This window comes from Miscanthus floridulus, chromosome 6 (genome assembly GCF_019320115.1).
Source record: "Miscanthus floridulus cultivar M001 chromosome 6, ASM1932011v1, whole genome shotgun sequence".
Classification (NCBI taxonomy): domain Eukaryota; kingdom Viridiplantae; phylum Streptophyta; class Magnoliopsida; order Poales; family Poaceae; genus Miscanthus; species Miscanthus floridulus.
In genome coordinates, this window is record NC_089585.1 from 18,065,565 (window position 1) to 18,080,660 (window position 15,096).

General features: G+C 49.1%; 1 pseudogene; it reads right to left on the reverse strand.

The window, feature by feature from the left end:
* Window positions 1-13,098: 13,098 nt before the first annotated feature.
* Window positions 13,099-14,201, reverse strand: LOC136460299 (uncharacterized; annotated as a pseudogene).
* Window positions 14,202-15,096: the final 895 nt, after the last annotated feature.

The window sequence follows — 15,096 nt, forward strand, 5'->3', positions numbered from 1 at the left end:
GCCCGCTGCGCGTCCCGCCGCTACCCCGCGCCCCGCCGCCCCGCGCGGCCCGCCGCAGCGTGCCCGGCCGCCCCGTGAGCTCCGCCACCCCACCACCGCCCCGCCCCGCGCGGCCCACCACCGCTGCGTGCCCCGCCGCCCCGCGCCCGGCCGCCACCGCCACCCCGCACGCCCTCGGCCCCCGGCCGCTAGAGGAGGAGGGAGGAGGAGCAGGCCACCGGAGGAGCCCCACCCCACCGCTCGCCTCAACCCGCCGGAGGTGCCCTGCCCCGGCCACGCCGCCCGCCCACACCCGCCGGCCGGCCCGCCCCGAGGAGGAGGAGAACCTCCGCGCCATCCGCCGGCCACCGGAGAAGGAGGAGGACCCCGCGCCACCCGCCAACCCCGTCCACGCTGTCCGCCGTGCCCGCCCCCGTTCCGAGCAGAAGGTGGGAGAAAGGGAGGAAGAGGAGAAGGGGAATAGGAGAAGAGAGGAGGAGGAGGTGCCCCGCCCCGGCCCCTTGACGCCGCCCCGTCTACGACCCTCGCCCCGTCCACGGCCTCTGACGTCCCTCCGACGTCCAGGTATGCCCTTCCCTCGCTTCATGGTGTACAATGCTGGTGAAGGAGGAGGTCTAGGTGGAGGTCGAGGTGGTGGTGGCGTGCAATGGTGGAGGTGTAGGTGGAGGTGGAGGTGGAGAAGGAGGGTAGTGTGTTCGTTGAGGTGGTGGTGGTGTGGTCGTTGTGGTGGATGTGGTGGTGTGGTCATTGTGGTGGATGTGGTGGTGTGGTCATGGTCGTTGTGGTGGATGTCGTGGTGTGGTCGTGGTGGTGGTGGTGGTGGTAGTGTGGTGGTTGTGGTGGTGGTGGTGTGGTCGTGGTGGTGTGGTCGTGGTGGTGGAGGTTGTGGTGGTGGTGGTGTGGTCGTGGTGGTGGTGGTGGTAGTGTGGTGGTTGTGGTGGTGGTGGTGTGGTGGTGGTGGTGGAGGTGGTGGTGTGTTGGTGGTGGATTAATATATATCTGGCTATCGGCCATCGTGCCGCATTTGTTCCCTTGATATGTGGTTGTCGGCTATCGTGCCGGTTTTTTCTTGCAGGTTTTGGAAACCTCCCCGTACAAGGGAGGTTCTGCTGAAATTTTCAACTTATAGTATTGTATTTCTTCTTTTGCAGAGAAGAGCACGTCAGAGGGGACTCGACGACCCTGATCCTCTTCGTCGGCGTTGCGGGTCTGCCTACACAGCATCGCCTCATCACTGCCCCGACTTGCCACTATCTCGCTAGCCTGACTCCACCACCACCCTAGGTATAAATAAGCCCTCCTCCCGTATCATTGTCTTAGATCACGTAACCCAGTTAGGCGTCTCCCGTCCGAAAGAGATACGGTCGTAGGTATGTGGATCTTTGTATATCTACGATCGTATCTATTTCGGATTATCCATGTTTTTTGGACAGCCCGCGGATGCGTAGATGGGTTAGTTTCTATGGTCTGCTCTGGTCCGAGACCGAGTTTCGGCAGCTCTTCCCTGTTGTTCTCCGGATACACACTCTCCCTGGCAGGACGTGTATCGAGAGAACAGCGGGGAGGTGCTACCGAAATTCTGTCTCGGAGAGGAGCGGAGCCTAGAAACTGACATCATCTATGCATCCACGGGTGGGTTTAGGACCTATCCTCACCTATTAGACATTAGGAACACCGCGTAGATGCAATTGATGGTCACAATACTCTGTGATGTAAATGTTAAAGGATGGAAGACCGTCAGTGGATGTACACGGGCTGGAGAAGCGGCAGTGACTACGACTATGAATGGGTGAAGGGGACAGATCGTTTCTTGAAACATGCATTTGGCCTAGGAGCAGGAAGACATTCTCTAGTTTGGTGTCCCTGTAGCAAATGTGACAACAGGAGAAGGGTAGACGAGAAGACCATGGGTAGACATCTTGTGTTCAATGGTTATACGCCTGGCTACCAGCAGTGGATCTACCATGGTGAAGCAGATCGTATAAGAGCAGAGGTGGTGAGAGCACGCCTCGAGGCTTTTGATGATGATACCGGGGTAGCAGACATGCTAGATGACGCCCACCAAGCTCACTTCGCTGAACGACATGAGAAGGAGGAATCCGCAAAGGACTTCTACAAAATGTTGCACTCGGCACAGAAACCCCTTCACGAGCGTACAATGATTTCTCAGCTGGATGCGGTTGGACACGTAATGGGGTTGAAGGCCGAGTTAAACCTGAGTCGAGAAGGCTTTGATAAGATGTTGGCCGTGTTTGGCACCATGCTACCGGAGAAGCACAATTTGCCGATGAACTTGTATGAGGCAGAGAAACTCCTTCGTATGCTTAAGATGCCGTATGACAAGATACATGTTTGTCCGAAGGGGTGCGTCCTATTTAGGAAAGAACACAAGGATGCAAATTACTGTCCGAAGTGTAGATTCTCTAGGTACCTGGAGGTAGACTCTGGTGATGGTCAGAAAAAGCAGCTTCCGATCCCCGCGAGAGTGCTACGGCACCTTCCTTTCCTGCCGAGGATCCAACGCATATTCATGATCGAGGAATCCGCGAAACAGATGACATGGCACAAAGATGGCAAACGGTACAATCCTAGGAAGATGGTATATCCGTCTGATGCTGAAGCATGGACGTACTTCAATGACAAACATCGTGACAAAGTAGCTGAGGCCCGTAATGTACGTGTCGCGCTGGCAACAGATGGGTTCAATCCTTATGGAATGATGGCTGCCCCATACACATGCTGGCCCGTTTTTGTTATCCCCCTCAATCTCCCTCCTGGCATCTCCTTTCAACGGCATAACGTATTCTTGTCATTGATAATTCTTGGACACCCGGGGAGTAATATGGGTGTGTTCATGGAGCCTGTGATTGATGAATTGATCCACGCTTGGGAGAAGGGGGTATGGACATACGACCGAGCTACAAAGACAAGCTTCAAAATGCACGTTTGGTACCACTACTCCCTGCATGACTTCCTGGCGTATGGGTTATTTGCCGCCTGGTGTGTTCACGGGAAGTTCCCATGCCCAATATGCAAGGAAGCTGTGAGGTTCATTTGGTTGAAGAAGGGTGGCAAGTATTCGTCGTTTGACCAGCATCGTTAGTTCCTCCCTCTAGACCATGAATTTAGAGAAGACATCAAGAGCTTTACGAAAGGTGTCAAAGTGACAGACCCTAAACCGCACTTGAGGACTGGTGCCGAGGTTCGTGCTCAGATAGATGCTCTCATACCCAATGAAGAAGGTGGTTTTGTGGGATATGGTGAGGAACATATGTGGACTCATAAGTCTGGCTTGACGAGGCTCCCCTATTTCGATGACCTTCTTCTACCACATAATATTGATGTAATGCACACTGAAAAGAATATCGCCGAGGCACTTTGGGGAACACTCATGGACACTGACAAGTCTAAGGACAACGTTAAGGCTAGAGTGGACCTAGCGATGTTGTGCGATAGACCGAATCAAGCGATGCAGCCTCCTAGTGGCTGAAACAAGAACTGGAAAAGGCCTAAGGTCAATTTCGTCTTGCAAATCGATCAAAGGAGGGAAGTACTAAAATGGATCCAGACGTTAATGTTCCTAGATGGATATGCAGCGAATCTTAGCAGGGGAGTGAACTTAGGCACTCTGCGAGTCAACGGGATGAAGAGTCATGACTACCACATATGGATTGAGCAGCTTCTTCCGGCGATGGTCCGAGACTATGTCCTTGAGCATGTTTGGCTAGTGCTGGTAGAGTTGAGCTTTTTCTTTCGCCAGCTTTGTGCCAAGGAGATATCTCGGACCGTCGCTCAGGACTTGGAAAAAGCGGCACCTGTGTTGCTCTATAAGCTGGAGAAGATCTTTCCATCCGGCTTCTTCTTGCCGATGCAGCATCTGATTGTGCACCTCCCGTCCGAGGCACATTTGGGGGGCCCATGCAGGCCTATTGGTGCTATCCAATCGAGAGATGTCTAAAGACTCTTCGCAAAAAATATACAAATAAAGCCAGAATTGAGGCTTCCATTGTAGAGGCATGCCTTCGGGAGGAGGTGGCAAACTTCACAACGCAATACTACAAGCCAAACCTTCCTAGCAATCATAATCCACTCCCTCGTTACAATGCTGGCGAAAATGAATCGACCCTCAGCCTTTTCCAAGGCCAACTCGGCAGCGCAAGTGGATCAACCCCGAAGCTATTGGGAAATGAAGAGTGGCGCAGTATCATGCTATATGTGTTGAATAACCTTACCGAGGTGCAGCCATTCATCAAGTAAGTTCTCAACGAACTTGTTTCAATACGCCGTCACTATTCTGCATCCAACCCCATTGATTCTCGTTCGGACAGGGAATTTGTTCATGAATTCTGGCATCAATCAAGGGATCCTACCTCACATGAACAAGACACCCTTGTTTCATGGGGTGCAGGAGCGGGGAGGCCTAATTTTATTTCTTGGTTCAAACAAAAGGTAATGTCCAATTTAGCTCGTACGTTCGATCGTCCAAGGTGATAGTATGTTTGATTAATATAATGATCTATCATACTTCACCTTGCAGGCCCAGACCGGTTCATCCATGAGTGACGAGTTGAAATAGGTTGCAAACGGCTGTGACATTAGGGTGAAGTCATTTACCGGCTATGACGTGAACGGATATCGCTTCCACACAACAAGTTACGAGCAGATTCGGCCCAAACGAAAAACCACAAATAGCAGAGTTTGTACGCCCGGCACTGATGGCCTCGACTATCATGGTAGAGTTGAGGAAATCTATGAACTCTCATTTCATGGAGACAAACCTCTTAAACCTACCATGTTCAAATGCCACTGGTTTAATCCTCGATCAACGAGACGAACCCCTCATCTTGGGCTAGTCGAGATTCGAGAAGATTCCATCTATCCTAGAAAAGATGTCTATATTGTGGCTCAATAGGCCGTGCAGGTGTATTATACTCGATACGCCAACCAAGACAAAGAGGATCTTAAGGGTTGGGCTATTGTGCACCAGGTATCTCCACACGGTAAACTACCTGCCCCAAACGATGATGATTACAACTTCAACGCAAACACATATGATGGACAGTTCTATCAAGAAGATGGGCTACCAGACACATTTGAGATAGTCTTACCCGAAGCAATCGAAATGGAAGTAGACAACGAAATGGTTGATGGCGAGGTCGATGGAGATGTGGTGGTAAATGCCAAGGACATAGCAATGCTTTAGCGATTACTTCTAGGCAATGACTACGATGACAACATAGAACCTTCGGATAGTGTTGCCCATTTGGACAATTTTGACAGTGATGATGAGACCTATGATCCCAATCATGAAGATTATTCCTAATACATGTAATACTATGTTTTTTTAATTTGTGTTTTGTTTATATATTTTGAATCTATTTCTAATATATGTACTAATTAGTCTTGTTTATTCTTTGTGATTGCAGGTGATTGAATAAAGATGGCGAGCAGACGTCCACGCCATGACACGCCCTCGGTTTACGGGAGAGACCGCCCTCTCCTTCGAGGTGAGGGGTCGTCGTCTAGGGCAGTGTCCGTAGGAGGTGACGAGAGGAGGACCAGGGGCAGTAGCCGCAGGAGGCAGCGGTCTCCTCCCTCGCCACATGACGAGGTGCTGGAGGAGGAGCACGTGACAGCCACGGCCACATCCTCGTCGGAAGATGAGAGGGGTCAGCAGATGGGCGAGGGAGGCTAGGCGCTCGAGGGCGAGGGAGGCGAGGCGCTCGAGGGCGACGGAGGGGGTACCGCTACCCGGACTCCCTACGAGCGAGGTCCCATGAGCCTCCCTCCGGTTCCGCTTCCTCACAACCGCCCAGTGATTCGGCCTATGGCAAAGAGGTAAGTAACTATAGATGTTATCACAACTACTTCATAAGATATGTTGGAAATCATAAGAGAAACTGATAAATTTTCTTAATCACTTGTGCAGGGCCTGGTTGGTTTTATCACGTACTCTAGCACGCACCCCCGCGAGTATCCTTGGTGTTTTGTGCAGGAAATGGTACCCCGGCATTGTGCAACTGTCTGAAGAGCCGGTGGTGCGGAGCCGGCCTCCAACTGGGACAGGTACGCGCTGGTCACGGATGACACTTACCGCAACAAGCAGGAGCGGGTATTGGCGGAGTTTTGGGTAAGTTTCTCTCGCACAACATTACTTAATACATCTCATTCATTGATTAAATGTCTTATTGAAATAATGAATGGATACATTGATTTTGTATGCAGAAAATTTTCAAGGCCGAAGAAGGACTTGAGGCCCAGGCGGATCGGGCGGCTGCCGCAGCTTGTAGGAAGTACATCACCGAGATGCACCACCATGGGCGCGTCCAAGCCCACATAGACTACTACAGGTCGGTACTTAAGCAGTCCCTCCCCAAGCCTCAAGCAAGACTGATTACGCTGGCCCAGGACCAGTACCTTGAGGTAGGCGAATAACTTTCATAATGATTCGTTTTGATATTAAGTAGGTTCAATTTCATCTTCTTATATGTCAAATATTCGATGACTTGTAGGTGATTCCTTGGTGGTGCCGATCATATCCCGAGTGCTGGGCCATGATCGTGGACAAGTGGTTATCACAGGACTTTGTTGGCACGCACGAGAGGCTACGGGAACAGCGTCTGATGAGGCAAGGTCCAACTCACCATCAAGGCAGCCGTAGCCTCCCCGGATACAAACAAGCATACGTAAGTGATTTCTTTCATTTATTTTGATGCTCAATTCTGCTTGATTTCTCACCATCTTCCCGTCTTTCTCGCAGGAGGCTGCGCACCCGGGCGAGGAGGTCTCAGAGTTCTCTGCGTGGGCTATGTCCCACATGGGTAGGGCGTCGTCCTCTGTCTCCTTCGACCCGGCTGCCCCGCCCCAGGTGTACTCCGACCCGAACGTATACACTAAAGTCTAAGAGTACACGTCCTCGGTAAGGGAGATCTATGGAAAAGATTACAATGTGCGCACTGAGCCCATTGATGCAGAGACGATCATGAGGCTCGGAGGAGGCAAGAAGCACGGGCGGCTGTGGATTGCAGACGGCGCCATCGACTCCACCACTGTTCCCTCCCCTCGACGCTATCTGAGCACGGAGCACGAGCTCCAGCCAGCCCATACGCTCACGGCCTTCTCCAGCACTGCAGCAGGTCCAGGCACTCCAGGTAATTCCTGTTTTACTCATCGTACGTTGATATTTACACACCTAAATTAGATTTGCATTACTGATACATTGGAGTGAAATATTGCAGGCCGAGCTGCAAGAAACAAAAGGCAAAGTCAATAGCAGAACGCGGAACTGACCGCACAGCTGCAGGCCCAGCAGGTCGCGTTCGAGGCCGCGCAGAAGCAGATGGCGGAGATGATGGTGATCATGCAAAGTCTTGGGCAAGCATCGGGTGTACCTGTGCAGTTTTTAGCTCCTCCACCTCCTACTCCTGCAGCTACTCCTGTAAGTATGAAAGTTCACTTTTCGCTTGTGCTTTGCATGTATGTCGGCCTTCGTACCGTTGTGGATATCGGCGTTCGTGCCGTTGTGGATGTCGGCGTTCGTGCCGTTGTGGATGTCGGCGTTCGTGCCGTTGTTTCTTGCAGGTTTTGGAAACCTCCCCGTGCAGGGGAGGTGCTGCCGAAATTTTCAATTGAGTCTAATCTTTTTGTATTCTTAGATTACTAGATGCAATCTCTAAGTTCCAAAACTGTTTTCCCGGATTACTCACACATGCAATCTCTGCTCCTTTGTGCAGCCTCCGTCCGCAGGTTCCAATCAATTTGGTAGTGCGTCACCGGGTGATCCCGCCTTTCCTTCACCACCGTCTCATAGGCTACCTTGATGAGGACTAGTGCTAGGTGATGTGGTTGTACTTTATTGTAATATTTGTGGTTTATGGTTCTGACTTGTGCTTGGATTTCATTAACTTGTCGTAATAAACATGTGAATGATGATGAACATGTGACTTGTCGTTGTAATATATTGTGATTTGTGGTTCACAATTATGGTTGTGATATATTATGAGAAAATGTGTTCTGTGTGATATATATATGTGATGGTTGATATATATATGTATATATATGAAATGCTTGTGTCGATGGAATGCAAAAAACAAAAAACAAATTAAATTTCTGCCTCTTTGCCGAGGGCAATGACCAAGGCCCTCGGCAAAGAAGGGTCATTTGCCGAGGGCCGTCCCATTGCCCTCGGCAAAGATTTTTTTTAAAAAAAATAAAATTTCTGCAATATTTCTTTGCCGAGGGCCATGGTTAGAGGCCCTCGGCAAAGACTTTTTTTTAAAAAAATAAAATTTCTTTGCCGAGGGCCTGCGTGGAAGCCCTCGGCAAAGATTTTTCAAAAAAAAAGAATAATTCTTTGCCGAGGACCGTCCCATTGCCCTTGGCAAAGATTTTTTGAAAAAATTCTACACATTTCTTTGCCGAGGGCCATGGTTGGAGGCCCTCGGCAAAGATTTTTCAAAAAAAAAGAATAATTCTTTGCCGAGGGCCCCCGGAGACGGCCCTCGGCAAAGACTCCGTCCCAGGTGCCGGCGCCGTGACGGCTGCTTTTCTTTGCCGAGTGTCGCTCCAGCCCTCGGCAAAGGCTTTGCCGAATGCCCGATAAAGGGCGCTCGGCAAAGACCCTCTTCGCCGACTCAAAATTCTCCGAGAGCTCTTTGCCGAGGGCTGCCCTCGGCAAAGCCTTTGTCGAGAGTTAATGGGCCTCAGGCCCTCGACAAAGAGACCGTCTCCGGTAGTGATTTCACGTGTGCGCCTTCAGCCGTACGTACGTGGGCCACCGCGTGCTGCCCGCGCGCGTCCGTTTGCGTCGTTGTCGTCGCTCCCCCCAGGCTGCATCGCGGACCGCAATCCAGATCCCCTTCAGCTTCAGCCGTGTCCATGCAAACCTCACCAGTGTCTCCGGCCTCCACCCCTTTGCTCCCGTCAAATCCACTGGTGTTGCAAGTCCACGGCGGAGTATGTTGGAGTCGTCGTCAAATCCATTGGTGCTACTTATACAAAATATTCAGCCGATGCTGCACAGGAGAGATTTGGAATTAGCTCAGAAGTTAATACAATAGCAGTGACAATCAGAACTAGCTACCTTATGATGCATGCATATTTCTTTTTTTGATATAGTTGAGTGATCGTTTGCATATGGAAGAATGGTTTTGAATTTTGAGATCAAATTCGAGAACAACATGAGCATCAATAGAAATATAGTTTACATTATCCACTCAATGTGGCCACCCAAAAGAACACCATTTCAGTTACTTGTACACATGGTCAAATAGGCACACGTCATTTCAATGAATCAATGACTATCTGTTAACTGAATCAGCAGCCAGATTCACTGTTCTAGGTCATAGCACTTCCAGGGGAGTTGTTACATGTAACATGGCTCAGAAAGTAGCATTCACCGTCCGCTATGATCCCAGAGGACTAACTAGCTAGAAAATCTACTGGTTGCAACCTGACCAACATTTCATCACGTAACGGTTTATTGAGATGCCAGAAACAGTGTATTGGATCTGCAATAGCCGACTGCTCACAGCTGCACGGCAAAGAGGATGCTTGGAGCAGGTACCCTTGAGCAAAACTAACTCACAACCGATGGCCTGAAGCCCGGAACAAGTGCCGAATGGGACCTCGGAGCAGAGAACGCTTCTACAGGCCGGGCCGCATTCATGCATCCCCACGTCCCGGCCTCAGCAGTCAGCATTCCCTTCTCCCGGATCTGGACCACGGCCAGGAATTTGACGAGGGCTGCCTGCCATCTCGGCCTCTCGGACCGTAGAAGGGCCTGGAATCTCAGGTTTGCAGTTCATGGGCCAGCCAAATAGGCCTACTTAGGAACTTTGAACGGATCCAAACGGCCCTAATATAAGCTTAAAGTTTGCTGTTTTCTATGGCATCTTTGTATCGATAACGTTCACTACTTAACTAACAACTGAATCTTCTTTCTTTTGCGCCTACGATGAATTTAGCCTTGCTAATTTAAACTCCAAAGTATGAGATTTGGAGCTGAGTTGAATTGTTGGGCACGTTTCCTCAACTTCAGTCGCCTGAGCTTTCAGGCGACGAGTTCAGAGCACTATGTGCCGCTTTGCTGCTAAGCTAATGGAAGGAAGCAGAAAGCGGATGATCACAGGCTAGCACAGTGCTAGCCTGTGATCATCCGCTTTCTGCTTCCTTCCATTAGCTTAGCAGCAAAGCGGCACATAGTGCTCTGAACTCGTCGCCTGAAAGCTCAGGCGACTGAAGTTGAGGAAACGTGTTATATTATACTCAGTAATTTATGTACGAGGACTAAAGTTGTTGTACTTAACCCCTATGGATCCGAACCGAATTAAACAAGAGCTTTTTACAGGTATGGCCCTGAAAAAATGGCTCGTTGTATTGCCATTTTTTTTAAACTTACCTCTATGACTCTGAAACGAACTTTCATTCCTTCTATGGCCTTCTGTCAAGTCCGTTAGGGTACTTTGTTAGTTTGCCCACTGGTGGATACGCGGAAAGACTAAACTACCCTTCTGTGTTTCTGAAGGGGCCGCCGCATCCAGCGACATGGAGCGAGGGACCGAGCGGGCGCTATCGCGACGCGAGACCGAGTAGGGCACCGCGACGTGACACCGATGCTGGAGGGTGCCGCCGCCGCCGGCCAGAGCGGCGCCACCGTAGCCGACCAGAGCGCCGCCGCCGCCGCCGACCAGCGGCGTCCGCCGGCCCTAGATCCACCTGCTGCGCCCGGATCCACTCCAAACCTAGGCCACCGTGGTGGAGGAGCCGCTGCTCGAGTCGTCGAGCGCGCCCGCCCAGGATTGGTCCACGCGGCACCAGGCGGCCCTGGCCGCGGCTAGGCCGGCGCGGCCGCCACCTTCGGCGAGGGTGGCCAGCGCGGCTCGGTAGTAGGTGGCCTCCCCTTCAGGCAGCCCGGCGCGGCCAGGAACTCCAGCGAGCACCGGCCAGCACCTCCCAGCACGGCTGGCCCATCCCGCAGCGAGGCTTGCGCAGCTCCGGTTGGCCCCTCCTGCAGCCAGCAGGTGGAGGACGGGCTAGTCCAGCCTGAGCAGGGCACCGTCATCTCCGACCAAGATGGCGTCGACTCTGACAAAGATGACTAGCTACAAGAGTGAGTTCACTTTTTTTTTGTACTCCTAGAAGTAGTTGCAGGTTTACTAAGTCCTGAAACGCAATTTTAATTTCGAATAACAGCATGGATCCGAATTCCAGATTCAAGCTGAAAATTAAATTGTTGGGCAACCGTAAGAAGTGTAGACAAGATATGAAATGTTTTAGCTTTGACATGGTTGTTGATTCAGACAAAATAAATTATGAGGACCTTGTTGAATCAGTGGTAGAGAAGTACCCGCCTGGTTATTTGGATGTAGCTCATATTCAGTATTTTGACGAAGGTCTAAAATCTTTCCTAGAAGTAAAAACCGACCAAGAGTTGATGTCTATGTTTGATAAACATTTGAAGAGAAAGGTTGTCATCATGTTTGTTGTATATCGAGGTCATTCTGATCCATATGAGCCTGTCACAGAGTGGGATTTTGGTGTGGGTACCCAACCTAAGGACAACATAGACAATGACAACATAGACAATGATGATGCAGATGAGGATGATTACCTTAGGAATCCTGAACTACAGAATGAACATGTAGGTGTTAATGAGGAAACTATATACTATGATATTGTAGCACCTAATGCTCTACAGGTTTGGGCTGTCAGCGCGACGTAATACCCTACTCCTGTGGCCCGTTGGATTGTATTGGCTATGATATGATGTTGCGTGTGTTTTGAGGGGGTCCCTGCCCGTCTTATATAGTCTGGAGGACAGGGTTACAAGTCGTTAGATCTAGGAGATAACTGGAAAGTAATAACATATTACAGGAATCATGGGATCTAACGTATCCTAACAGATCTCGTAGTATCTTCAGGATATTGCCCTTGATGTCTTGCGGTGCACGCCGAGCCGTGTCGTGCACCGTAGGTCTTCATCTCGTGGGATGGACCGCCCCTGGAAGCACAACCGATGTAGTCTACCGTGGGTATCCGGGGTTATACCCCCCACATACTAGCAGTAGTAGATGAAGGGCATGACTTCCTTTTTGAAGTTGTTCCTCTACCAGACTATGAAGCACCAACACTTCCTCTAACAGACTATGATGCACCAGCACTTCCTCTAACAGACTGTGATGCACCAGCACTTCCTCTAGCAGACTATGATGCACCACCACTATCCCTAATAGACTGAGAAGCACCACCACTTCCTTTAGCAGACTGTGAAGCACCAGCACTTGCATTACCAGAACCTGTCCTCCTGCTACAAGTTGTCCTATTGTGTCTAATCCCTTTACATACTCTGCACCTTATAACTGTTCTTTTCTTGGATAGCTTACCCTAAGGTGGCTTCTTCTTCTCCCCATCTTGCCTTTTCCTCTCCTTCTTTGGTCTTCCAGGCATCCTTACATACCTGGGGGGCAATGGCTTTTCTTTGTTTGATACTAGCCAGAGGGCCTTTCCTTCCACTGGTTGCAGGCAGTGTGCATATGTCTTGTTGTACTCCTCAACAGAATAACACTTGGCTATGAATTCTTCTAAAGGCCTGGATGCATAGTAGATGTAGGAAATAGCATGAGGGCAGGGCAAACCTGACAACTGCCAGAACCTACAGAAGCAAGTTCTCTCATCCAAATTCACAGTGAATCAGTGATCCCAGTAGGTTACTTCATAGCAATTGTTGCCATTGCTAATAGCATGGCAGAATCCACTAGCTGTGACATATGTCATCAGCTTCTTGTAGGTGTTTGGACAGAAGAGATTTGTCCACCTTTCTGCCTTGTTTCTGTTCTCATGGATTCTTACCATAACTTGGCGCCTTATACCTTCAAGCATACTTATGATTGGAAGGAACCTTGCTTTCAGAATCCAGTGGTTGAAGCACTCACACATGTTATTGTCCACAGAATCATAGATTGACCCAATTTTGAACCATGCTCTACTCCAATGCTCAGGATCAGTTCTCAAAATAGCATCAGCCCCATGTGGTGTCTCTTTCCTTAGCTTGTTCATGTTGTAGTTGAATAGATTCATTGATGAAGACTTTGCACATCTCTAAAAAAGCTTCTGATACTTCTTGTTAGTGAACTTCTTCCTCCAGTTAGCATAGATATGCCTGGCACACATCCTATGCTCCACCTTAGGTGCCCACTTGTTTACAGCATTGATGAGCCCCTTCTGTTGATCAGAAATAAATACCCAGCCATCGCCATCACCAAACTGCAAGTTAGTGCTCAGCAAAGATAAGAAAAAGTCCCATGACTCCTTGGTCTCCCTCTCTACAACTACCCATGCTATTGGGTACATTTGATTGTTGGCATCTCTACCTAGTGCACAAAGCAGTTCTCCATTGGTTAATCCCTTAAAAACAACCATCCAGTCCAATAACCTTCCTGCAACCAGCAAGGAACCCCTTCTTGCATGCATCAAAGCAGACATAAAACCTCATGAACATGGGTTCAAGTTCTTCAGTATTAAGCTTCACTACTATTGTACTCCCAGGATTGCTTCTCAGTAGTTCAAGCTGGTAGTCAAACACCAGAGCATACTCCCCCTTGGTTGCATCATACATCCTTTGCATCATAATTGATTTGGCTCTCTTAATCTTTGAAATACTGACATGTACAAACATTTCCTCCTGAATTGTTTCTCTCATACTCTCAACTGACCACTGTGGGTTAGCCAATATCTACTTCTCATATTTATCTGCTATTCTCCTTGATGTCACTAAAGAGTTGTCTCTCCTTGGTGGGCATGTGTGCACATCTTTACATGTTGCTATATGCCAACTACTTGCCCTTGATGTCCTTGACAGATGCAAAAATCCAAGGGCTCTTTGGCCATGAACAAACTGCTCTACACTTTGTGCTCTTATTCTTCACAAACTTAATCACCTTCCTTTCTGCCAGCCCATACTTGATGACAGCCTCCCTGAATGTTGACTTATCACTAAAAGCCATCCCAACAGTGAATACTGGCACTGGAGCATTGGCATCAAACTTGGGAAATTTCTTCTCCTTCCTAACCAACTCTCCATCAGATGTTTCATCATATGAATCATCCTCTTCATCAGTATCCATAGCATGGGAATCACAACCATCCTCTTCACTAGCACATTCCACATTGACTTCATGCCTTTCCTCATCGACCACCAACATGCCTCCAGCTTTCAATTTCTTCTTTAACTCCTTTAGCCCAGTTCTAATCTAGATTACCTCCTCATCCTCTCCACTGCTCTCATCATCACCAGGCAAGTAATCCTTGTCACTGGGATCATCCATATCTAAATTGTGTTCCTTCTGTACAGGAGCCTCTTCATGAATAGACACTTCTTCTTGCATAACCAACTTCTGTACAGGAGCCTCTTTCTCTCTAACCCAATGCAAATACTTAGTAGCACCTATTAAGTCCTTCTTCACTTGTTCTGGTGATGACATGTTCATTATAGCCAAATCCTCAACCACCACATTGTCTTCATGAGGTGTTTCCATCCCAGTGCTTTCACTGTCTGCTCTTTCACTCTCCATTTTAGCATCTTCCTCCCAGTCACTACACTGGTCCTCCCCATCCTCTTCCTCCTTAATCTCCATGTCATCAGCTTTCACTTCAATAAGCTCAACAAATACATCTGCAACCCCTCCATTAGTAACACATTCAGACATGTCCAAACAAACCTTATCATCTACCAAAACTCTGAGCCCATTCAGTAAATCATTGCCAGGGAACAACCAATGGAGAAGAACAGGATCTGAAGCATTGTAGTGGTCTTTAAGATGTCCAATTACTTTAGGCAAAGAAATTTTGTCATGCTCGATGAATGACATCTCCTCATTTCCACCTAGATAATGAAGCTTCTTCCCATCATTGAAAAACTCGCCACCAAAGTGAAATCGAACACCAAGAAATTCCAAAGGGTCCATTCCTACAACAGATAGTAGAGTCTTAGGACTATGGATCCGAGGTAACTAACCTAAGAGTACTTCCACCGCTACATGTAGAAATGCAGACGGATTCAATCGTACCTGAGCGTGTTCGTCCTCTACGTTTCAATCC